We start from the raw sequence: 27521 nt of genomic DNA, 5'->3' as shown, positions 1-27521 counted from the left end.
TTAACAAGCGTTTATTGAAGAATTTTATGAACAAGGTGTATTGCTCACCTCAAATTGGGGTACGCGGTACGTAATGTAGATCTAATTTCTTAATTTTCCATTTTAAAGCGATACGAACTACTTTTATACCCGATTTTGACACTGACAATTGTTTAGGTATAATAGGTATATTATAATTCAGAATAAGTGGCTCGCGGTAGGCCTTGGAAATTCAAATTTACGTTGGCAGCAAGACCCTTGCTAATAATACCCTAGTTTCGATGCTGTTGGTAACCTTCGCTTTTAATTTGGCCTTGATATTATCATTGGAATCGTTTTGTGTTTATTTTCTTGTTATAAGTATTTGGAATTTCCTTCTTTCATTTATGAAAAATGTATTATTTGTCTGGAGGTTATCTCTGCTGTGGGTGAAAACCATGTCAAAATTATGTAATGCATAACCTCAGAATAAAGTAATGACGGTTTCACATGTTTACTAAATTTTTTGACATAATATAAAGCTCACTTTAGAGACTCAACGCCTACCCCGATGCCACTTATTCTGAATTATACTAGACTTTAATTTTCGACACAACCTTTGAAAATGAACGGGTAATTGTTCACTTTAACTACTTCTGGAATTTCCGCGTTTTTTCTGGCTAGACAGCCTCAGGACGTCCTCCTACATCGTTTCCCATCAGTCAAACCTTGTGCAAATGAAAATTTTCCTTACCCTTTAGTTATACTAAGACTTGGCGCGACCTTGAAATACAACAAGAGATTAAAAAAAGGCATTTGCACAAGATTTCAATGGTGGGACACGATCTAGGAGGACCCTCTGAGGCTGTCTAGCCAGAAAAAACGCGAAAATTCCAGAAGTAGTTAAAGTGAACAATTACCAATGAACGGAAAGCAGACAAATTATATTTTACTTATAACATTTAATAAATATCAAGACATTTACTTACCCGTTAAAAACAATTTGATGTACCAAACAGCAAACACTATTAAAACATTAATAAATAACAACACACGCCACAGGCCGCTTGCTGCACAGAACGGCCCACACAGGGGGTATTCACTCTTTAAAAAATATCGGGAGTAGGGATAATAGTTGAGAGTAATGCCGCTGAAGCGCTGGCAAGCAATAATAAATAAGGTTCTCGATTATAAAAGGTAACGACAACGGTTGCGCCAATATTTCCATCTCACTTAATTTGGCGTCTATGCAAGTTAATCTGTTCGACACGATACAAACATCCCGTGACACGATACAAACATCCCGTAAAATTGTGTATAACACTGTCTTTGTCACACTCACGGCATTTGTCGATATGTCCTCTCTTTTAATTTGGCGTCTCAAAAACGAACAATGAGTTGTCGCTACCTTATTTATCATCGAGAACCTTAATAATAAATAAAGTCACTTTATCTCTCCCAAGATTCCACGTGAATAATTTAACTGCACCTTTGATTTTTTATATACGTTTATTGGTGTGTTGCATACTGTGTGTTGTTGTTTGTGGTGTTGGATGAACTCTGAAGGGGCTAGATACTAAACAGTAAAAATGACTGGATGTTGTGTACCACATTGCAAAAATAGATCCGAAAACGGCTTTCGGTTATTTAGATTGCCACAAGGTAAAAATTAACAATTTATTGTATTCAGATTAAATGGTCACATATTACGATTTCATTTTTTTAAGGTCAAAATGATGTTAATAGAAGAGCATCTTGGCTGAAAAGTATTGGAAGATCCGATCTAAAACCGATGTCTATGATTTGTGAAGTAAGTACAGGATTTTTTGTTGTGTGTTGTGGTATATGATAAAATTGAATTGTTACAGGTTCATTTTTCAGAACAACAATTTGAAAGAAATAGGAGTGACAATCGAAGATTATTATGTCGTGATGCAGTTCCTGATTTGAAAATGACTGCCACTCAAAACAGTATTTATCCTGATGGTGATGTAGAAAAGCCAGGATGCTCCTCTGAAATTAACACAAAGAAGAGAAAGTATGAAGAGATTGATGAATCTAGTGTTACAGTTGAATCATTGGCAGAACATGTGCATAATGGTAAGAAATTTCAATTAGAATATAAATAAGTTCTAAATATGTGTGCAATTTTGTTAATTTTAGATAATAGTGAGTTACAAGATGGTGAAGATGTGGGTGATTTATCTCATGACAATATTGAGACAGAAATATCAGAATTACTTGCAAATAACGACCTTCATCAGCAATCTCAGAATTATATTGAAGAGTTAAAACGCGCTCTAAGAAAAGTTGGGAAAAAATGTAGCATGTATAAATGAAAATATGAGCAGAAAGAGGAAAGACTGGCACAAGTATTCAACCACGATCAGTTACAGTTTTTAAAAACAGGCTCACATCGAGGAACGAAATGGAGCGAAGAAACTGTAACAAAAGCTATAAAATTATATCTAGCTTGTGGTGAAAAAGGATATACGGAATTGCGGGAACAAAATCTCCCATATCCAAGTATTCGTACAATACAGCATCGTCTTCACAACTTGAAATTTGAAGAAGGTATTCTCCAAGATATTTTTAATTTAATGAAACTAAAAGTACGTATAAGAACACCGTTGCTAACATATCTGATAACCTTTTTGGTAAACATGGCTTTGAGTCAATGAAAAATTTATGTGTTTTTAAAAATGATTCATGGTGTTTGAAATTTTTTCCAACTTCACCTTAAGATTTCTTTTACTTTCAAATAGCGTCATTCCAGCCTCAGGAGAAGCATGCCTGCTTACTTATTGATGAAATGGCAATTAAACCAGGCCTTGTCTATGACAGTTCAACCTCGAAAACTTTGGGTCAACCCACAATCAATGGCTCTGCAGGAAAATGTGATGATTTGGCCACGCATGGATTAGTATTTATGCTGGCAGGCGTAACCAGTAGGTGGAAGCAAACGGTGGCTTACGAATTCACAGGAAATTCCATATCTTCTCAAGATTTATTACAAAAAATCATGGCGATTATCACAAAAGCACATGAAATTGGACTTTCAATTCGTGTCGTCATTTCCGATATGGGTCCACAAAATAGAGGGTTTTGGAGGTTGCTAAACGTAGTGGCCGGTAAACACAGCGAAATTAAGAATTATACATTGCACCCTTATATTCCTGAAGAAAAATTATTTATAATGCCTGACCCGGTACACATTTTTAAAAACGTTGCCGGTGCGTTGACGAATGGACACAAGTTTTTCCTGGCTGAAGAACTTCGTGAAGAATTTCAGTTGCCGTCAACAGAAATTTCATTGGATCCGATTAAAAGAGTTATGCAACTGGACAAAGATGATGTAATTAAGTTATGTCCCCGTCTGAAGGAAAATGTGATTAACCCAAACCATTTTGAAAAAATGAATACTGCTTTAAGTATTGCTTTATTAAACCATGATGTTGCGGCAGCAATTCTGTATTATGTGGGTACTAAAAGGTTAGAAGCAAAACATCAGACGACGGCATGGTTTATTATTATTATGCATAAATGGTTCAAATTAATGAGTAGTAGATGCCAAAAGCTAGCTTTCGCATATGCCAATCAAGAGGAATATGAAAATACAATACGATTTTTCCATTCTTTTATAAATATAATCAGAAATATCACACTAAGTGACAAGGCTTGGAAACCTTTTCAGACAGGACTCCTTTTGGCTACACAAACGGCACTGGATCTACAAGAAATATATTTAAATCGAGAAAAATTTAACTATTTTATGTTGGGGCGTCTAACTCAGGATGCGTTAGAAAATTTGTTTTCTTCTATTCGAAGAAGACGATCCGTACCTGATGCCCGAGAATTTAAGTTTGCCCTCAGAATGGTGTGTCTGTCGCAATTTGAAGGGAAAATACACCACGGGAATTACGACATTGCCGATGCGAATCACTTGGTTCGCTATTGTGATTCAATAAATACCCTGAAGCCAAGTGCGCAATTTAATGATGAAGATGAAACAGTTCACTATGGATTAATGGCACATTTTGCGAATTGTAAATTAAGTGCAAATGTCAAAGAAGCTTTGTACAGCTTTATTGGCGCTTTGTTATTAAAGGTTAAGAAGAACTTTAAAAATTGCCACGCATGCTATTCTTCTCTCCTTTTGAAACAAGGTGATCACATCTCAGTAGGGCACTTCACAAAATTGAGAGAATACAAAGAAGAAAAAGAAAATCTGTGTTACGCAAGCCAGCAGTTATTTAATTTTATATATGAGTGTGAGGTAAAATTTAGATTTTACGAAAAGCAAATTGTTAAAAACAAAATCAACGTGAGTCAACTCGTGGACATTTTAACAGAAGCAGAGAATATACCGCCCATCCCTAATTGTCATGGTGTATTGAAAAATTTAATACATATTTTTGTTAAAAGTAGAGTTTACTTTACACTTAGGGAACAAAAAAAAAAGGATTATAAACAAACAGGATAGTCGTAGCGTGGCCATGAAAGCCGCAGTTAATAATCCCAACCATAATAAATAAAACGTTGCCATTACAAATTTTCGTTTTATTTACAATTTTATTTTTACCTTCTTCAAATTTCACTAACTACTCTAAATACAATCGAATGCAAAAGATTTTGGTTGTGAATGTCATTTTTTGACCAAACTGCAACATTAGTCCAACATTTGAAATTTACCGCGTAATTTTGGAATCACAATGGCGGCCGAATTGCGCTACTTTGAAGAGATAGAGTGACTTTAATAATAAAGAGATGTAACGTGGATGTAACATATTGCTGTCTCGTTACTCTCAATAGTTCAAAAGTTTTGTTGTTTGCGCATGTGTATTGTGATTGTGTAGCCATGGTAGCCAACGAACAGCCAGCGAAATTAACGAAAGCACGTGTCAAAATTAGTGTTATAAGGAAGATAATAATCCGGTTATTAGGTAACCGGTCAATTGTCCAGTTAATAACGTCAAGTAAATTATCGTTATTAACCAGTTGATTATTTGTTGATGTATTTCTCATTTTATAATTATTTAATAACAGTACTTTTATTTTGTTTAGATTGGTACTAAAACCAACGAGTAGATGTAACTAAGGAAAAACCTGGTATACGCCATAGACACCAACTTGAAACTTGTAGATTGTAAAACAACACGTTCACGTTTGAATAAACAGTTTTAGCTTTTAAATCAAAACAGTCGGCCTTATTAGAAAATCCCAACAGGTTATGGGCTACAGTGCGTATTAAAAAGAAAGTGCACTAACGGGAAAATATAATTTGGCGTACTGGTTGAAGTATTCTCCGCAAGTCCAATTTTGAGGTTAAGGAATCCACGAGGTGAACCTAAGAAGAAACAATGGATTCGTCAAGAATAATTAACGTTGGACTATTGGAAGGGAAAGCAAATTGGACTACGTGGAAATACAAAATTTCCGTCTGTCTACGAGGAGTCTCCGGAGCAATGGATGTTGTCCAAGGCAGGTTAGTGGCACCTAATACACTACAAGAAGATGCTACCGCTGCCCAAACAGCGACGTACAAAAGTGCATTAGAAGTATTCAATAAAGCAGACAGCAATGCCTTGATTATCTTAACCACGAACATGTCAGATGAAACGTTGCAGAAGATAATGCGATTCACGACGTCGCGAGAAGTATGGCTGGAACTTCACAAGTTGTTTGACGGCGTTTCTGAGGACAAAGTCTACAACCTCTGCTTACAATTCTTTGGATTTAAGAGGAATCCTGAAGTTGACATCGCATCACATATTTCAAAATTGAAAACACTATGGAGCGAGTTGAAGCAGGAGATGATGAAAGATGAAGCGAACCTGGAACTACCAGACTTATTTCTGATCTGTAAAATTCTGGGAACACTACCAGATGACTATTTTTCATTCAAGTCTAGCTGGATGTTAATGTCAAAAAGTGACAGAACAGTCGATAATCTGACAAATCAATTGTGTGCATATGAACGAGCCTTAGGGACCAAGGAGGACGAATCTTCTGATCAGAAAGCTCTGGTTGTGAACTCGTCGAAGCAGGCATCGCAGCAAGCGAATGTAGTCGATTCCAAGAAGAAAAAGAAGCTGATTTGTCATTATTGTAAGAAGCCAAATCACACCGTGAAAGTGTGTAGAAAGTGGATAGCTGATGGCAGGCCACCGAAATCGAGCAATCCGGAACCAGGTACGAACATGACACTCGTTTCTATTACATCAACTGTGATGAATTCTGAAAGCAGTAATAAAGACTGGTATGTAGATAATGGCGCGACAAGTCATATCACAAATGACAAAAATTCGTTCAGAACACTTGAACCATTTTCAACAACACATTCAGTAACCACAGCGAATGGTGAGAAAATTGAAGCCATTGGAAAAGGTACAGTGGAGATTGAAGCAGCAGTTGGAGGAAGATGGAACAAAATCACTCTGACAGATGTTTGGTGCGTTCCAAGTATTCAGAAGAATTTGTTCTCCGTTCTTGCAGCACAAGATAAACGTCAAAACAGCGAGTTCATCTCAACCACAGAAACTTGCAATTTCAAAGTCGACGGATTAGTCCAGCTGATAGGAGTTCGTGATCGATTTGGAGGACTTTATAAGTTGGCCGTGAGAAGTACGAAAACCAGCTCACTCGATGAAGTCAATGTCACAGGTACAAATAATCTCTTGCAGCTATATCATGAGAGATTCGGACATCAGAATAAGCGCCATGTGAAGTCGCTACTGAGCAAGGAACTGAACATCAAAGTGGAAATGGACAGTGAACTGTGTGAAGGCTGTATGTACGGAAAAGCTCATCGCCTACCATTTGGCACTAGAACGAAGACAACAAAAGCAGGAGAGCAAGTTCACACAGATGTATGCGGACCATTTCAGGAATCGATGTCAGGATTTAAATATTTTGTGCTCTTCAAGGACGATTACACAAAATTCAGGACGATTTATTTCTTGAAAGAAAAATCAGAAGTTGCAGAGAAGCTGAGTCAGTTTTTAGCTGAAACAAAAACTGTTGGACATGTGATCAAAGAACTTCTGAGTGACAATGGGAAGGAGTTTGACAACAAGGACGTTAGAAGTATGCTTCAAAAGGAAGGTATTTTCAACGTCTAACGATGCCATACACCCCACAACAAAACGGCTGTAGCGAAAGAGAGAATCGCACAGTCGTCGAAACAGCAAGGGCAATTATGCATGCCCACGGAAACATTCCGCAGACACTCTGGGCTGAAATAGTTCGTTCAGCGAACTACATCTTGAATCGCACGGGACCTTCAAACGTGCCAGGAACATCTCCATATGAACTGTGGTACGGTAAGAAACCGGGACTGAAACACTTACGTGTAATAGGCTCCACTTGCTATGTTCATGTTCCGAAGCAAACCAGAAAAAAGATGGACCCAAAAGCCACTAAAGGTATTCTCATTGGCTACGATCACGATGACGGATACAGGATCTTCGACAAAGAGGAATGCAAACTCATTAGATCACGAGATGTCGTATTTGAAGAGAAAACGCTTGAGCACACGAAAAGTGTGATTATTCCAGAAGATGATTCAACGTCTAAACAGGAAATTCAAGCTGATCGCGATGATGAACTCACCGATGACGATGAAGAGGAGCAGGAAACCGAAGATACGTCAATTTCTGGAACTTCCGAGTCAGATTGCGAGCACAACGCCGACAGGACCACACGATGTCTACGGAACAGATCGACTCTGAAAGCGCCAGAGAAACTGCAAGACTACGTGATGCATCTTGCAACGTCACTTGAGGAACCAGAAACTTACGGCGAGGCCATGAAGTCGGATCAAAAGGATTACTGGAAAGAAGCCATGGACCGTGAAATGAAGGCTCTTCAAGAAAACGAGACTTGGGGGCTAGTGGACTTACCTCAAGGAAAAAGGGCTATTTCAAACAAATGGGTCTACAAAGTGAAAACCAACGCCGATGGATCAATCGATAAGTTCAAGGCGAGACTGGTCATCAAGGGCTATTCACAGCAAAGAGGAATTGACTATGACGAAACTTTCAGTCCAGTAGCCAGGAAGTCTACTATTCGAACGTTACTCAGTGTTGCCGCAAATGAAGGTATGAAACTTGCACAGATTGACGTTTCAACGGCTTTTCTCTATGGTGACTTGAAGGAAACCATATACATGCAACAACCTGAAGGACACTGTGATGGATCTGGGAGAGTATGTCGACTAAAGAAAAGCTTGTAGGGGCTGAAACAAGCCCCTCGTTGCTGGAATGAGAAGTTTAGCAATTACATCATTAAATTGGGTTTTCGAAGGAGCGAAGCGGATCCTTGTCTTTTTGTTAGGCAAACAGGCTCCACAAAAATGTTCTTCGTCCTTTATGTTGATGATGGTTTAATTGCAGCCAATGACGAACAGGAACTTCAACAATTTATCGATGACTTAGGACGAAAGTTCAAAATAACTGCTAAACCTGCGTCGTTTTTCCTGGGACTGGAAATCAATCGAGAAGAAGACGGCTCGGTGAGGGTGAGTCAAACCCACTACACCGAAAAACTGTTAGAACGATTCAACATGAGTAACTGCAAGGCAGTGACTACTCCAATCGTCAAGGACAACGACACAGAAGAAAGCTCTCGAAACTCCGAGTTTCCATACAGACAAGCCGTGGGAGCATTGATGTTCCTCATGTGTGGGACACGTCCGGATATTGCGTACGCACTCAGCGTGGTATCCAGAAATCTTGAGAATCCAACAGATCGAGACGTAGTTAGGGTCAAGAGGATTTTGCGGTACCTGAGAGGTACAACGAACTGTGGGCTTCTTTACAAGAACAACCAAGCAAAGGGGGTTTTTGAATGCTACAGCGATGCAGATCATGGTGGTGACCTTAGCACGGGGCGCTCGACCTCTGGTGTACTGTGCCTCCACTCTGGGGCCCCTATTTCCTGGATGAGCCAAAGACAATCTTCCGTTGCCATATCCACAACTGAAGCTGAAGTTGTAGCTGCCAGCGAAGCTGCCAGGGAGATCATCTGGATCAAGAGGATTTTAACTGAACTGGACCAATTGAAAGCAACACCTACATTACAAATCGACAATGAAGCTGCTATTCGACTTGCCCAGAATCCCGAGTTCCATCGAAGAACGAAGCATATTCGTATCAGACATTTTTTTGTTCGCGAATTAGTAACTGCTGGAGAGATTATGGTTTCAAAAGTAGATTCTGAAAAACAGCTCGCGGACATATTAACAAAACCATTGTTTTCAACCCGATTTAGAGATTTGTGTAACGACATGGGAATCTGTAAGTTATTAAATAAGGGAGAGTGTTGATGTATTTCTCATTTTATAATTATTTAATAACAGTACTTTTATTTTGTTTAGGTTGGTACTAAAACCAACGAGTAGATGTAACTAAGGAAAAACCTGGTATACGCCATAGACACTAACTTGAAACTTGTAGATTGTAAAACAACACGTTCACGTTTGAATAAACAGTTTTAGCTTTTAAATCAAAACAGTCGGCCTTATTAGAAAATCCCAACATTATTTATTTCAAATTTGCCGCCCGCGCCAATAGTTGAAACTGTACTTTCTTGTTCTGACACTTCTGACTTGACAGTTGGACAGTTCCAGATGGTGGTTAGGACATAAACAGGTAATTAATTTAATACAAAATACAATCAATTTAGATAGTTCCGAGAAATGTTTTTCAGAGCAGGAGCAGGTTAGGAAATTTGTGTAGTTTGCACTGCAGCATGAGCATGCCACGACCTAATGGCCTTATTTGGAAATATTTCACCCCACATAGAAAAGGAAAGTACAAGTCTGGTGTTTGCAAATTTTGCGGCGATGCATACATTACTAATGCAACGCGAATGCCAGAAAGTGCCAGATAATGTTAAGAAAATTGTTTCAAAATCAAAATTGCCTTTAGTTCCTGCTGTATCGGAACTGGAACCAACAAGACTGAGAGAACTGAGCCTGAATAATGCAAAGACTTATGGTGAAGAATATTCTGAAATTGAGCAGGAGGATGATGATAATATGACCCAGTCTGAAATTAATGGGGTAAATTTTATTTTGATTTTATTGTTTTAAATATAGATGATTTTATTATATTAGTATTCATTAGCATCAACCTTGAAAAGCTCTGATTTGACAACTTTCTTGGATGTTTGTACCCCACAAGAAAAAGCAAAATTAGATGTTCTTTTCGCCAGGGCAATATATTCGACTGCAACTCCATTCCATATTGTAGAAAATCATTATTGGATTGAGTTTTTCCGACATTTAAGACCAGCATACAAATTACCAAGTCGGCATTGCATTTCAAATCCACTACTTAATAAGGAATATGAACTCATGCAGTCAACATAAAAATGCAAGCAGCTGATGCCTTAACCCTTGTATCTGATGGATGGACAGACAATACCGGAAATTCTATCATAAACGTCTTATTTTGCACACCAAAACCCTTCTTTTTTAAGTCTGTCACATCAAACTGTGAATCACATACTGGTGAATATATTTCAAATATTTTAATTGGTGCTATAGACTCTGTAGGACATAAAAAGGTTTGTGCTGTTGTAACTGATAACGCAGCAAACATGAAAAATGCGTGGAAGATACTACAAGAAAAATATCCATACTTAATAATTTTTGGTTGCTTGGCCCATGGCATAAATTTGCTAATCAAAGTTATTCTTGGTATCCATGGTTTTGACGTAATACTTAAAGATGTGAAAGATATAATAAAATTTTTCAAAAATAGACAACTACCAAGAGAAATGTTAAAACAAAATCAAATAGAAAATGGGGGAAAGCCAATTGCACTAAGTTTGGCTGTTGATACTCGATGGGGTTCCAATGCCAAAATGTTAGAATCTTTATTAAAATGCCGAAATCAAATTGAAGCTGTTACAGTTAATAAAGATATTACAAAAATAATGCCCACAATTTTAAGAAGAACCATACTTGATGTCAATTTTTGGTTTTCAGTAGAAAATATTCAACAATTACTGAAAGTACCTTCGGATGTTATTACAAATTTGGAAGGAGACTCAGCTAATTTGAGTTATGTACATGATACTTTGAATCAAATGGAGAAGGACCTAAGAGAACGAGTTCATTTTCTAGAAGAAAGTTATCAAGATCAAATAATGATTTTTTTGAAAAACAGGCGAGAATTTATTTCTCATCCATCGCAATTGGCAGCACGTTATTTAAATTGTAAGTTGCGGAAAAACCCACTCACTGAAGAAGAAGAAAATGAGGCAATTGATTTTATCATAGACTTGGGGCAAAAACTGAATTTAAATGTTGAAAAGCTCTATGCAGATATCGGGGAATATAACGCTAAAGTGTCGCTTTGGGGGAAAGACTCCCTAATGAAAGCAGCTGATTTAATGGACCCTACAACATGGTGGAAAGGTTTGTGTGGCAGAAGAGAACTATCAAAAATAGCAGTCATTTTGTTAAGCATTCCAGCTACAGCTGCAGCGAGCGAAAGAAATTGGAGCTGTTTTGGGAACATAAAAACTCAAAAAAGAAACCGACTTACAAAAGACACTCTAATGAAATTGGTATTTATAAAATTTAACTTGAATATTTGCAAAGACATGGTTAAGCTACACAGTGCAAAAGATAAGCGCTACAAGAAACAAACAATGGGCACTACTACCACAAATTCAAATACTACTACAACCGATACTGATACTACTGATAGCAACAGCAATGAAGTTTTGCATCATGATGAGACTGATGAAATTCAATCTATCGGTTCCACCGTTTCCACATCTGAAGTAGAAGAAATTTTCTTGCAATTTGATTCAGGGGCTTCAGATAGTGATGAATAACTAATAAGTTACCAAAGATTAAGTTTTCATTTATTTTATGCTTTATTGTTGTGTTTTTTGATGTTACAGTTTACAGTTCAATAGTTTATTTTTTTTTAACAATAAACATTTAATTTTTAATATTTTAATTTTTATAATTAGCCTATTTAATTGTGAGTTTCTGACAGCTGTATCTTCCTAACTTGTATTGTATAAGGCTAAGGATTAGCCTTAGCTACTCCAGCCTCCAGCACTCCACTAAACTAACCAAATTGGTTATAAAATCTCAATTGATAAATATAACCTCAAAATAATTACGCATAGTATAAGAAACATTATATATTCTTTGAAGGTAGAGAAGGTAAGGTACGTGAATTTGGTATTTTTTAAAAGCGCAAGTCAAGAGAAAGACAATAAAACCACTTTTATTCGATTTTGTTATTTACTTGATTTACTGGTTAATTAACATGTTAAAAATCCGGTAAATTAAGTAAATTATATAATTTACCGGTAAATTTACAACACTAGAATAGTTATTTAAGATATAAGTGTAAAAAGTTATCCTTTATTGCACGAACGGGTTTAAAATACGACCGAGGTACGAGGGAGTATTTTAAAGAATGTGAGTGCAACAAAGGAACTTTTTACACGTATGTCTTACAACATTTTATCTACGATCATAACCTTTTACTTTTAGTAATTATTTTATTTGTGATTTTTTAAATTGTGACAATGTGACAACTACATCAGCGTGCGTTGATCGCCACGTGCTACCTGCGTTGTTTAGCACCCAGTTTGTAAACAAAGTGTACGAATTTAAGACGCCATTTGTAAAGTGGAAACAAATTTTTGAAAAAATGTGTGAAAACAATGAAGAAAATATTCCCCCGGAAGTATTTGAAGCTGCACGTAAAGCTACTTTAAATTTACTACCCCAAAAGTCTCGCCAACAGTACGAACTGGTGTTCAAGAAGGAACAAGGTCGAAATGAATGTAACGGAAAATGTGTGTCTAGCTTATTTTGCTGACAGGGCTAAACATGTAAAACCATAAAGTCTTTGGTCGGAATACTCTATGGTAAAGTCTTCGCTGCTGATAAAAAAAAACATCGACCTTAAACATTTTTTTAAATTAACTGTGTTTATGAAACGGCAATCGGCAGGCTATCAATGTAAGAAGTCTAAAGTATTCAGCAAGGACCAAATTTACAAATTTATTAATGAAGCACCAGACGAAACATACTTGATGATGAAGGTAAATAACTTCATTGTAATTATTTTCAATTATAATATTCTAAAACTGCAGGTCGTGTCTATTTTTGGAATTGCAGGCGCGTGTAGAAGGGAAGAGTTTCTCAAGATGAGCACTAAAGATATAGAAGACACTGGTTCTATCTTAGTAGTGAAAATACCTGACACGAAAACCAATAAACCCCGAACTTTTGTCATTGATGGAAGAGATCATGACATCAAAAATATGGTTGAAATTTATAGAAGATATGTCTCCCTTAGACCTTCACATACAAAACATGAGCGATTATTTGTTTTTTATCGAAATGGAAAATGTTCCACCCAACCAGTCGGGATTAATACCTTTGGAAAAATACCTAGTGACATTGCTAAATATCTTGGCTTGACAAATCCACATGAGTATAGTGGTCACACTTTTAGAAGGTAATTATTATAAACTCGTATATTATACACTCATATATTATTTACTATTATTATTAGATCCTCTGCCACCATCCTTGTCGATGCTGGAGGAGACATATTATCTCTAAAGAGGCATGGAGGATGGAAGAGTACGACCGTGGCAGAGTCGTATGTGGAGGAATCCATAGCAAATAAGATTTCCATTTCCAATAAAATTTTGGGGATAGGAGAAAATCAGCCTAGTACTTCTTCTACTACTCGTGCGGAAAATGAAATGGGTACATCTTCTCAACTGCCAAGCACTGCCAAATCCTCACAGCCTCAAGTACCAAACTCTTTACCGAAGATTATTGTTAAAAATTGCACCAACTGTAAAATGGATGTACATATAGGGAAGAATTAATTCTTTTAATAGTAAATATGTATCTATGTTTTGTTAATACCAACACTCTGTATATTAAATCACTGATCTCTAGAGGTCAGTGATATTAAATAAATACATGGCCTACTAAATCTGAACTGCGCTGCGCTTATTACGGCCGTAACAAAGCTCGGATTTTCAATGGAGCAATTGATTCCGCTAACCTCAAAAAATTCACCCTTAACCAACTCCATCTGTTAGCGAAATAGAAAAGAAAAATGTAATTTGAATTGAAATTATCCAATCACAATCACGTAACGTGTTTATTTTGTTAGGTTAACACTTTCTATTTTGTCATTTTGACGCGAAATAAATTTTCACGAATACGTTTCATGAACGTAAGAATACCTAATAATTACAATAATCAAATTATGAAACATAATATTTATATATAAAATGGAATTGCAAAATCTGAAAATGGATAGAGCACAGTAGAAAAATTAAAAGTAAAACTATCTATCTGCAGGAAGACAATACCTTTCTCGTAAGTTTATAATTTTAGAACCTTCCGACTTGTGAGTTTATTCTGAATGGATTTCGTTTTTATGTAATCTGTTTTTTTTTATAAACAAATGTTTAAAATTGGTTTCATTACTAATTGGATAATAACTTTACAAATTTTATCTTTGTGTTTATCACAGGTAAATATGGAATTCTGTATTAAATGTAGATGCCAAGTAGTAACCAGTGGTTGACAAGGATTTTTTGGAATTAAATATGATAAAACTTGTGTGGCAATATTAGCCAAGTCTTTTAAAAGCCCCACAAATTTACAGACCCCACGGTCTTGAAGCCAAACTAATCGTAACAAGGGTCCTGGAGTTGCTGTAGATAATAAAGAAGAAACATGTATTACAGTGAAATGTTTCATTTAGTTTTTTTTTATAATTTGATTAATTTTGGATTTGGTTTGGAGGTTGCTGGGAATTTGAAAATAACTGTTGTTATTTTCTCCACATGCAACGCACTATTTTCCCATGTTAGTACTTCAACCTTGATGAAATTCAAGGAAATTTAAATTATTGTGGCAATTTAGTTGATTTGTAGTTTAATATCTTTAAAGAGATGGCGCTAGTTAAGGGTAGATTTTTTGAGGTTAGCCGAATCAATCATTCAGCTAGTTTGTTACGGCCGTAATAAGCGCAGCGCAGTTCAGATTTAGTAGGCCATGATAAATATAAAAATCGTTATTACAGATTTCTTCTTTTTTGACATAATCGTGCACTAAAAATTTTATAACACTATTTTCTTGTTTGACATAATCGTGGACTAAAAGTTTTATGGCACGATTCCGTCAATTCACTAAACGTCAACTTTGGCAACGATTTTTAGTGCAAAAAGTGCCTACTTTTTACATGATCGTAGATAAATAAAACATTATATTCCATCTAAAAAAATATATTAAAAAATGAAATTATTAAAATACAAAGCAAAATACAAGCTTTTTCATCAAGTAGGTGTAAAGCATGTCTTTGGAAAAATTTGAAAAGTAACATTAACATTACTTCTTCTTCCGCAAGTTTTCACAATGCACTTAACCAAATACCACTTATAAATAAACTAAACACCACACCCGACTAACATCTACACAACGTTAACACTACATTAAATAGGTACCTACTACGAAAACTTTAAAAGAATAATAGGAGATTCAGAAATTTGAAAAAACACAAGATAAATTATTTCATTATTTTGATTTTTGACACGTGCTTTCGTTAATTTCGCTGGCTATTCGTTGGCTACCATGGCTACACAATCACAATACACATGCGCAAACAACAAAACTTTTGAACGATTGAGAGTAACGAGACAGCAATATGTTACATCTCTTTATTATTAAGGTTCTCGATTATAAAAGGTAACGACAACGGTTGCGCCAATATTTCCATCTCACTTAATTTGGCGTCTATGCAAGTTAATCTGTTCGACACGATACAAACATCCCGTAAAATTGTGTATAACTCTGTCTTTGTCACACTCACGGCATTTGTCGATATGTCCTCTCTTTTAATTTGGCGTCTCAAAAACGAATATTAAGGTACTATATCTTTAGAAGGTAGCGCCATTCCGCTCCACAATTTTTTGCCTGGAAATTAAAAGAGATGACATTATTGGTAAATCCCGTAAGTGTGACAAAGATAGAAGTATACACAATTTTAAGGGATGTTTGTATCGAGTCAGACAGATTCTATCTTTGTCACACTCACAGGATTTATCGATAATGCCATCTCTTTTAATTTCCAGTCAAAAAATTGTGGAGCGGAATGGCGCTACCTTCTAAAGATATAGTACCTTAACGAATATTGCTTGCCAGCGCTTCAGCGGCATTACTCTCAACTATTATCCCTACTCCCGATATTTTTTAAAGAGTAAATACCCCCTGGGATAAACACCGCTCGACATAACTTCACTTGAGTCGGTAAGGGATCACCAATTACATAAATATCTCCATTTCAGCGATGTGTCAGTTTTAGGGCCCCCATTAATATGTTCCCTATTTTAAGAAACATAATAGGTGTGGTACAGAAATGCCCCTTGTACTCAGCTTCGCCTCAAACTACCACATTTTATCACCAACAAACTTGTTACCAAATCGTCTTTTAGCACCAGTAGTGCACGATATAACCCCCAGTTGTGGTTTCAAAGTGAAGGGTAGAGTTAGGCGTAGATGTAAAGACTGTTACATGGTGATGCGCGAGCAGCGCATGTACGTATTATGCAAAACCCATCCGAGGCACAAACAGATGACTTTAGCTAAAGATCCTAAGAACACCTGGATTTTATCTCACGCAACTCAAGGCAAAGTGCGTCCCTGGTGACATACAAAACACAAGCAAAATTGAGGGGTGTTTTTTATTGGGACTATAGTTGTTGGTTGTTTGTAGAGTGGGCCATCTCGACATAAGTATTGTACAACATTATAAGCAAATAAAAATATGCTAATATACTGAAGATGTCGTTTATTATGTATAAAAAGGAGATGGCGTCTTCTCTGGCGTTGCGGGTCTTGTACTCTAGGTAGTTGTAGTTTATCATGACAAAGTGAAAGATCAGGGTTGAAAACGAGAGATAAACGGTTGCAGGGAGATAGTTACACTTTTCCCACACTATCGCGTACATGAATATTATCGATGCGACTAGAAGCAGCAACATGAGAAATACAGCGAAGAACAGGGTTTGGCGGCTGCGGCTGTGCACAGTGAAGGGGGTGAGACAAGCCATTTGGATCACGAATAACAAGGCGACGCCGCATTTTAAAGGGCAGCAACAGCAGCACCTTCTCAAACACATCGTCGTCGCAAGTTTCTGGAAGTTTATCCGTTTTATTCGGTACGTTTTTACTTTATTTACGAAATTTGTGAGGTGTTTCATGACAGTTTGAAAATGGCGCCGTTCCGCCATTTTAAACTGTCGATCACAGAACACCTAAGATAACGTAGTGCTCCGTGGTTGAATTGTTATTAGAGGTAAGTCTTGTAAACCAATTGATAACGATGAATTTTGAATATCTTCTATATAATTTGGAAATGTAATGTTTAACCAATGTAATCGTTCATCAGAAATATCCACATATGGGGCAACAGCACTCTCTAATGATCTAATATAGTAATTTTTATTGCTTACATTATGTATCTGAAAGAAATTGTACATGGTTTCAATATATTTAACGGTAGCGTCAACACCTTGAAATCTAGCATCATTATTTTCTTTGCTCCACAAATAAACCACTTTTTGTCCATTTGTAATATTTATGTTTTAAATATTTTGCCGCCAAACTGACAAAAAACCACGGTTTCCACATCAACCCAAAAATATTTGTTTTAAAATTTTTACAACAGATGGGGTTAGTTACCAAACGATTTTTTAGGTTAGCTGAATCAACTTTAGACCCGTATTGGGACGGCCGTATGGAGCGCAGCGGAAGCTAGATGAAGTTGGCCATGGGATAGTTAAAGTCACTAGAAACTAGTTTCTAGTGACTTTAGGGATAGTGCAACGTTGGTAGAACTGACTAATTTGTATAATAGGTTGCCTCGTTGAAAATTGCGGGGGAGGGGGGGAAAGTAACTCGTGACGTAAAATCAACCCAGAAATTTTGGGTGTTCGAATAGAACCTAAGGTTTATAAGCTCCGTGGAGTTTATTGGGTGGCTTTTTGGGATTTATTCTAGCGAAGGAACACCTAATGCATGATCGACAGACTCTGTAGTAAAAGTTTAGTACACTGTGACGTCACGAGTAACTTTTGTGGGGGGAAAAAATTCAGACTATTGCTTTAAATGGAAACGAGGCAACCTATTATACAAATTAGTCAGTTCTACCAACCTTGGGATAGTGATGAAGTGGTGCCATCTGTTTGTTAGACATCAAGGTAAAATTGCCGCCAAATTTGAAATTTTGTCAATCAAAAAACTCTGAAAATGCTCATTAAATGCATTATTTGTGGCAATTCTGAAAAACCTTTATTTCAATTTCCCAGCGACAGTGGAGTTAGAGCTAAATGGTTTGAGGTTCTTCGGGAAATTTATGGTACTAGAAAAGAAATTCGTTAACATAAATAGTTTAATGAAGTTGGTCATGTGATGGTAAGGCCGTCTGAATCAAAAAGCTACGCTTATAAGGCCGTTTCATTGTCCATGATAATTGTTTCTGCAGAGTGGCCATGAAACAAAAGAAGACAGAACCTTATTTGCGCGCCCTCGGTGGCCGATCAACGAATTAAAGCTACAATATTGGCGGCAATTTAAAATGTTTATTTTACATAAAATGGTAAAAGCGTGTTTCATTTGTGGGGCAAAAGATGTTCGCTTATTTGAAATTCCGAACAATATGGAACAAAGACAAAAATGGTTCGAAGCTTTTGAAATGTTTTGCGGTAAGCAAATTTATGCAGACAATGATAAGGACAGCCTTTTAATTTGTATTTGTAATATAAGACACTACAAAAATTACGGATTACTCAGAAATTTGTGAGCGGCATTTTCAACAAGACGACGCTTATGTAAAGATGATGTTCCTTCTATTTTTGTAAGTATCTATAATTAAAACAGACTTGTGGTGTTTATTGATACATGAAATATGTCTACATAGAAGCGAAGTCAACCACGAAATATGAGAAAATAAAATGAGCTTCCTCTTCTGATTTTTCGATCAATTACTTATTAGTTTTCACAGTCATAATCAGGAACCTCCAGTTATTAATTACTGTCATCTTATTAATGTTTTTGTTTTTTACATTTTTCCCACTGAAACTCCGCTTGAAATTCCTATACCCCAAAATCCTGTAGAGTCTTTCGTCATTCCAACCATTCCTATCACATCCAAATCAATTCAAGTAAATAGTATTTCTGCGGAGTATATGGCTAATCTCCAGTACCACTGCAAAGTGTTGACCCAAAAGCTGAAACGAACAAATTGTTTAGCTAAATTAAAAGATTTAGAGGAAGAGAAACGTAAAAATTCAAAAAATATGAACTTAATACATAATATAATTCAAAACGCTGATGAGAAGGCCATCTTTCTGATGGATCTTATAAACAATTATAGCAAAAGAGTACCGAGATGGTCTGAAATATCAGTCTGAACGTGTACAGTATGGAGATTCTGTTCAGCTAAAGGTTACGGGTTTTGACATAACAACTTAACAAAATTACCTTCAAAATCAACAATTTTGAGACATCTTGGAAAATTCGACGATCAAAATAATGAATGTATCCGAAATAAGCTCGGATCTTGGATATTTTATAGCACTCATGTTTTACTTGACGTTTTAAACATTTAACCTCAAAATAAAAAGAGGAAAAAGTCTCAATCGACTGCGTTCGAAATCGGTAGATGGAGCGCAAAAAGGTTCTGCCCAAGGTTGGTAGAACTGACTAATTTGTATAATAGGTTGCCTCGTTTCCATTTAAAGCAATAGTCTGAATTTGTTCCCCCCGCAAAAGTTACTCGTGACGTCACAGTGTACCAAACTTTTACTACAGAGTCTGTCGATCATGCATTAGGTGTTCCTTCGCTAGAATAAATCCCAAAAAGCCACCCAAAAAACTCCACGGAGCTTATAAACCTTAGGTTCTATTCGAACACCCAAAATTTCTGGGTTGATTTTACGTCACGAGTTACTTTCCCCCCCGCCCCGCAATTTTCAACGAGGCAACCTATTATACAAATTAGTCAGTTCTACCAACGTTGGTTCTGCCGGCCGAAATGTCACAGAAACAAAGTTTATATGGAAAAATCGAAAATTGAAACGGCCTTATAAGCGTAGCTTTTTGATTCAGATGGCCTTGGTGATGGAGATGAAGTGGCGATATCTAGTGAAATTTAGAATAACCACACATTTAAAAAGTTAAATATCAGGTTATGTTATATGCCATTTCATTGTCAAAAACTGTCAGTTTATACTTTTATGGCACTATGGCAGGAACATGAAAAATTAGTTAGCGTCTTATTTATTCTTGCATCGTTTTACTCCGAAATGATCAAGTTCCACGACGAAATTCCCATTCGGAGCGGTTTTGCTGCGATCTTTCATACTTGCGTGTGTAAAAACGTATTTAGAGGAAAGTTAGCATCTTAAAACCTCGATTTCTGTAATTCTTGCATCGTTTTACTCCGAAATGTTCAAGTTCCACGACGAAATTCCGATTCGGCGCGGGTTTGCTGTGATCCTTCATATTTGCGTGTGTAAAAACGTATTTAGAGGAAAGTTAGCGTCTTAGAACCTCGAATTCTGTAATTCTTGCATCGTTTTACTCCGAAATGATCAAGTTCCACGACGAAAACGTATAAACTGACAGTTTTTGACAATGAAATGGCATATAACATAACCTGATATTTAACTTTTTAAATGTGTGGTTATTCTAAATTTCACTAGATATCGCCACTTCATCTCCATCATCATAGACAACACAGTAAACCTATAGAACGCAAACTCCTATGCATTTTATCGTTTTTTTTGGAAACGCACCCACCACAAGCCGTCAGGGGACGCTGCTGTTTTATAAAAATAAAAATCGCGGAAACTTATGCCAAAATTAAAAAAATATATATATTTTGACATATTAAGTCAAATAATAAATCCACTGTTACGAGAATTTGCAGAATGCAAATGTATTTAAACCATGTGGAACTCGCCATAGATTTTCAAATCCAATTAAATATCCTGGGCATTTTATGGAATGGATTAAAAACACGGGTAACAACTTTGTAGCCTATTAAAGTGTAGGTATAACAGCTACACTGTGTGTGGACTTTATTTTACCAGCAAATACTTCGGCACGAACAATAGATTGCTGAATGTGGCCGTACCCTCGACTCAATACAACTTCCTTGCTTTTCCAGTCCAGACTTACTTCCAGTAATAGTAAAAAAATATTGATAATTTTATTTTAACTGAAAACTATTTTTTATAGAATTTTCATCCGATCTACTGATCTACGATATTTCTGCTGAAGACGCTATAAGTAAATTGTGTAAATCCTGTTTTATGTAGTAATGAAGATATAAATTCTTGTGAAAGTTTCAAAAAGAAAATAAGAAAAGCTGAGCAGAATCAAAATTATAAAAAGTCAGAATGTTAATCCAAAATTCGGGCTGCAATGTACCGAAAACGTTACATGCAAAATTCGATGTCAAAATAAAGAGCAAAATTTTGAAGGTGAGGAAGCCATAAATCTCTGTTTGTCGCAATTGAGGAAAAGAAACACCAAATCAAAATTTATAAAAATGCAATGGAAGTGTATCGAAAAAAATTGAAAATAAAAACTTCAAAATAAATGTAGTCTTTTAATTTAATAAATAAATTATTTTGAAAATTTAAATAAATAAAAAAGCCAGGATATCCAGTTGGCTGTGTCTTATTGTGCACCTACCACAAGCCAGTAGATAGCGTCGGGACACAAAAAACTATGGGAGTTTGCGTTCTATAGGTTTACTGTGTTGTCTATGTCCATCATCGACTTGTCATTTGGTTTACTTTTTTTCGACATTTGGAATGGCCATAACATAGTTTAATGAAGTTGGTCATGGTTGAAATTGATTCTACTAACCTCAAAAAATCGTTTGGTAACTAGCCCCAACTAGCGGAGAAAAATGTTAATAACAATGATTGACGTTTCCTTCAAAAGTGTCATGAAGTTTCAAAAAGATATGAAAATCAAACGAAAATATGTAATAGTCTTGTAAAACTGGAAAATACATAACTATCCCTCCGCCACCCGGCGGCACGGCAATTTTGCCGGAGTACATACACTATTACGGATATTACTATCAAGTAATTGTGCAGTGCTTATCAACATAATTACCGGCGTCTCGCCTCCGCATTTTGACTTTGTTGTGTATTATGTTCTGTGTCAATGTTAAGGAATTTCCTCACGATATGACATGAGTACAATTATATACCTTTTCCGACGACCACTATGCAATGTGGCACATTTCACACAGTTTTCCCTTAGTGAAAATTTAAAATTGCAAACGATTTCAACACGAACAAGAACGAACAGCCTAACCGTGTACAATGAAAAATTTGAGAAATCTGATTGGCCGACAGCTGTGCGTTTTTATATTGTAGGTATACGGGCCGATGATTAACGATGTCTATCTCCGCGCAACGGCATAATTATTTTGTCCGCAGCTCTGTCGAATAATATTTGAAGTTTGAAGGGACGCCGAATATTAGCGTTTTTTTTTGTGGTCGTCGGAAAAATATCGTGTATACCACGTGTTGAAAATTCGATTTCACACTCGTTTGCTTAAGCCACGCGCCTACGGCTTGTGGCTCAATTCTGCAAACTCGTGTGAAATCTTTCATTTTCAACTCTTGATATACAATATACTATTTTGAATTTCAACTACCAATGTGTTCCCTAAATCCAGAATTTTTAAATTTTTAAAAAGAGATTGCGGTACTATTCCCGTTGCTGAAATTGTAAGTGGTAAAATAGAAATTTTTTCTAAACTCCAAAGATTTCTCATAGCAACGGAGAGCTCTAAATATTTATTAATTTTTGTGTTATATGTCTGTGTTATAACGGGTGACTATTAAAATTTTCACTTGCAGTTGGCTTTGAACGAGTTTTTATTTTTTCTGTTACTTTAGACACACGCAAGAACGAACGACAAATGTCAGTCAGTACAATTGAAACATAACCAAATTAAGAGAAAAAACATTTATTGAAATGTCAAACTTGTCAGTGTCTAAGGTGCAACGGAAAACAAAGAATGATCCATAGCCAACCCTAAGTGAAAATTTTAATAGTCACCCGTTATTATGGGAATTTGGAACAGCTATATCTAAAAGATATCCTTGCTTTTGTTGTTTGTTGTTGCCGGATCTCTTAAATCTGGTCTGCCCTTTTTAAATTAAATTAAATCGTTTAATAAACATTTTTTATCGTAATAAAATTATTTTGGCAATTTTGACTGTTCCTTTGACAAAAACTTAAATTATTTTTACACACTTAATACATCATTTAGGTTCTTACGAATATTAAAATAATAAATATGGCAACGCGGTGGCAAGAAAATGTCGAACAGACACTGACAGAAAAAAAAAAATTGCATGCGTTGCATCACTGAGTCAGTTAGTCCAACATGAAAAGAAAAAATCATAGCCAACTCGGTCCCAAAAAGATCGTGAATGCCTAATACGCGCGATTCTGCTCTACTATGTCAAATACTGACACTGACTTTATAATCCTTGATGAAAATCCTGTTTGCGCTAATCAAATTTCGGAATTTATACAGAGTGTTTGAATCTTTCCTGTCTGAGATTTCAACGGCCGCAACTGTACCTCTTTGGTAGATACGTAGTATTATAATTTTAAAACCTTTCCACTTATGGGTTTATTAGCAATTGATTTTCTTTTTATGGAATCAGTTTTTTGTGAACAACTATTATTTAAAAGTGGTTTCATCAATAATTCTATAGTAACTTTACAAATTTTGTCTTTATGTGTGTTACAGATAAAGAGGGAATTACGAATTCAATGTGGAAGTAAAATTGTTACGAGTTGTTTGCAAATATTTTCTTGGGCCAAATATCATAACATTTCTGTGGTGGCAATATTTGCCAATTCTTTAAAAAAACTTACAAACTGATAATTTGGATAAGTCAAACCGCTACGATTTTGAACATTAATTGAACGTAAAAGAGGATCAGGGGTTGAAAAAGACAATATAGGAGAGAGACAACTGTCGCAGTTATGACCAAAAGTTGGCCAGTGACTGCACCGGGCTCTCAGGGGGTTTTCGGGGCATAGGGTGTGGGTTCAAAAAAATGAAAAATGGGCGCCAGGCAACTTGCTTTTGAGCTTGTTTCAAACTTGTCCAGTTGCCGGGACAAGTGCTCTGATTTTACCCGTCTAGGGAGTACGAACAGATACTCATGGAAGATAAAATTAAAATTGGTTTATTCGGTCTAAAGCGGAAATCTCACACAAAAATGTTGTGCCGTTTTAGCACTGGTTCACACGAGTGTGATAGCGGTTCGCATGTAACCAAATGAAGAAATATGAAATATGCGGAACCAGTACTTTTAGATGATCTTAGAAATTATGTGGTCTTAACCAGAAAAGCTTTTCGTTTTACAAATGACCGAAATTAACTTAAATTAACAAGATGTTCTAAGACGAGTAATGAATGGTTTTAAAATTATTGAAAGGAGACCCTCCCGAACCTTCAACTTCCTCCTGTAAATGCGAATGAAATGAACCCAAGGTCGAGGCTTAGATTTCACCTTGACGAAAAATGAAAATTGATTCCTACAGGATGGGGTGAAGTCGGTTAAGCTCCAAAATTGAAATTGATTGCAAAAAAAACGTTGACAAAAATTCTTACAGTTTTTTAAATACAAAAAAATTTTCAACAAGTGCAGAAATTGTTTAACTGAGAAGCGGGAAATTCGAGGCGCTCAAAAATTTGAAATTGTCCGCTATAAAAGTGTGGCGACTTATCTTATGTCAGGTGGTTGCGTGTCCTCGAAGTGCGTTATTTCGGCTTGCGGTACGGTTCTTTACATGAAGGCGTCACGGCGTGACCTTGATGGATTCTTTATTCGAACGGTGTGTGGTCTGGCGATGACCACCCTAAAGAACGACGACTGGCCCTAAGGAACAATGGGGCTCTCGACGACCCTAACGAACGATGTGGCTCTCGACCACCCTAACGAACGATGTGGCTCTCGACCACCCTAACGAATTGACGTTAGTGTTGCGAAACTCAATTGATTCGGTAATTACCTTTCCGCTGAAAGGGGTTGCTCCACGATAAATCGAAGGAGGACCTCCCGGTACCTACTCCTTCACGGTACAGTAACGGTAATTGGCTCGAACTACCCCTAATAGACGAAAGTTAGTGAAGTGAATTCGCTAATGAACGATAATTCCCTCTATCTCGCTAGACGACGAGGGGTTTCTCGACCACGGTAAACGGTAACGGTAGCGGTACGGTAACTTTCGGGCTCCTCGACGGCCCCGAAGGCTGGCAGCGCCGGATGATAAGCGCCATGGCGTTCGGCAATCCGCCCTCGGGGATGATTGCGGATCCCGAACGCCACGCACGTGATTCGCAGCTCGCGACTTGAGGCACAGCCGCCCGCTCGGCGGTCGCCGACCGAGTCCCCTGATTTCCGCTCGCGATCGGTTTTTTTGGTTACCCCCGTTTCTAGGAGAGCTCACACGAAAGATCTCGACCTTATTCCGTTGGGCGATAAGGCGTTCCGGTAATTGTACTAACAGCGCATCCCGATGACTACTTCCGGCGGTACTACACTTGCGCGCTAAATGACAGATGGTCGATCATGGCGCCGGTTTGTTTACGTTGGAAATCACCGATCGGAAAATTCAGATGTTGAAGCGGTAACGTGTCGGTGAGTCCGCGCGTAATTCACGATAGACGTTGCTTCCAGAATTTGATTCAAAAACGATATCCGCAGATGATCCCGATGCGCTTAGGACCCGCCGAGATACGACTACGCTTGCGACACCAGGCGCGGCATCACAGCGTGATCCTGACGTGTCTTCACAAAACGGACCATAAGCGAACGACGATATAAAACTGGAAGAACGACGATACGGCTGGCACCAAGACTCTACAAAAAAAAACTCTCAAAAATGAAACCGCGTAAGAAACAAACGAAAACCGAAAGTGAAACTGAAAGCGAAACTGAAAGAAAACTGAAAGTGAACCGATAAACAAAAAATGAACCCTAAACCGATAAACTAAAATTTGTTCTGATTGACGACACAAACAAAATTGAATGATCTCGAAATGAGCGTCCCGAAAAAGGTTACGGCAGGGTGGGCGCGTCGCGACGTCATGTGCCTTGCGTTATCTTGCTAGTTCCTGATTTTCGAACAGCGATCTAATTGTCCCGCGAGCATAAGTAGGACCTCTTGGCCTCCTACCCCGGCCAAAACGAATAGTGGCAATTTGACCTGCTACACAGTGAAATATTTCATTTAATGTTTTTACAATATACCCTGCTATGGAAGCAACAGAAGCTGCATATATGGTGTTACTGCGATTAAAAATAATAATTGGTTTGTTCGATACCTCCCTAGAAAGTGGGTCTGTATCCATGGTTACCAGTGAGTGAAGGTTCCACTTTCGCTCACGCATAATTGAAATTCGATTTTATGAAAAAGAATTTGTATATTGAAAATAATTACATACCAATAATAACTAAACGTTATTCACGTGGAGTTGAACATTTCATGGTCAATAACTATTACTTAAATTTCGAATTTTCTCCAACAGTCGAAAGAGTAGTATCAAGTCCGGTTCACATTTTTCCGTCAAACTGACAAAAAAACACGGTTTCCCCATCAACCCATAAAGATTTATGTTAAAAATTTTGCAACAGATGGGGCTAGTTACCAAACGATTTTTTTAGGTTAGCTGAATCAACTTTAGACCCTTATTGGGACGGCCGTATGGAGCGCAGCGGAAGCTAGATGAAGTTGGCCATGTATCGTTTATTGCTTTATGGCCCATTGAACCCATTAAATTTTATTACAAAAATGTGTAAGCTTTTTAATATCACAAAATAAAAAAACTCAAATTTAGTAAGTTGTGTTACAAAAACAAATTATACTTAAAAAAAATACCCGAGGGTCTACCTAATAATATTTTTAGACAATGTAAAATCGTAACGATTAGGATGTGAATGAAGTTGTGATAACATTATGTCTAGTATTCAATTAGATATGCAAACTAAAAAAAATCAACTAAAAATCTAAAAGTATTGTTAATAATGTAGGTCGACCTTTCATAATAAACTCACACTGGACTTTAAAAAAGCTTTAATAAAAAAATACAAATAATTCTAGACGGTTTTTCATGAAGACAACAGGTAACAATAATGATTAATGACATTGTTAGTTGCCTACCGTTGAATACTACAATAAGAATAAGAACAATTTCTATAACGGAAAAAAAATGTTTTTCTATAATTGATTCAAAAAATTGAAATTCACGCATAGTTATCTGTGCCTGAAGTGGGTCATTTTCTAACGTGTATTTTTTTTTTGCATTGTTAGTAAGATCGAAACCATAGAAACCAGAATTTGTCTCAGCAAACCGATTCCACAGTTTACTTACAATACTCTGGCTAACCCCAAAATTTTGGGCTACTTCTGCTTGGCGGGACCGTCTTCAAGC

At 36.8% G+C, this 27521-nt stretch overlaps 1 protein-coding gene and 1 long non-coding RNA gene across 2 annotated transcripts in view; one reads left to right on the top strand and one right to left on the bottom strand.

Annotated features, from left to right (window-relative positions):
• Positions 1 to 25116, bottom strand: part of LOC138128431 (uncharacterized) — a 28932-nt gene extending 3816 nt beyond the window's left edge. Inside the window, exon 1 of the mRNA XM_069044663.1 lies at positions 25100 to 25116. The gene's annotated coding sequence lies outside the window, so the exon portion shown is untranslated. The remainder of the gene's footprint in view (positions 1 to 25099) is intronic.
• A 337-nt stretch (positions 25117 to 25453) lies between these two features.
• Positions 25454 to 26926, top strand: LOC138128461 (uncharacterized). Its single transcript, XR_011158678.1, has 2 exons — positions 25454 to 25728; positions 25795 to 26926. It is a non-coding gene; the product is annotated as an uncharacterized lncRNA (long non-coding RNA).
• The last annotated feature ends 595 nt before the right edge of the window (positions 26927 to 27521 follow it).

Source organism: Tenebrio molitor, chromosome 4, assembly GCF_963966145.1.
Source record: "Tenebrio molitor chromosome 4, icTenMoli1.1, whole genome shotgun sequence".
NCBI classification, from domain to species: Eukaryota; Metazoa; Arthropoda; class Insecta; order Coleoptera; family Tenebrionidae; genus Tenebrio; species Tenebrio molitor.
The sequence above is the reverse complement of the archived record's forward strand: the minus strand, read 5'-3'. Positions and strand labels throughout refer to the sequence as shown.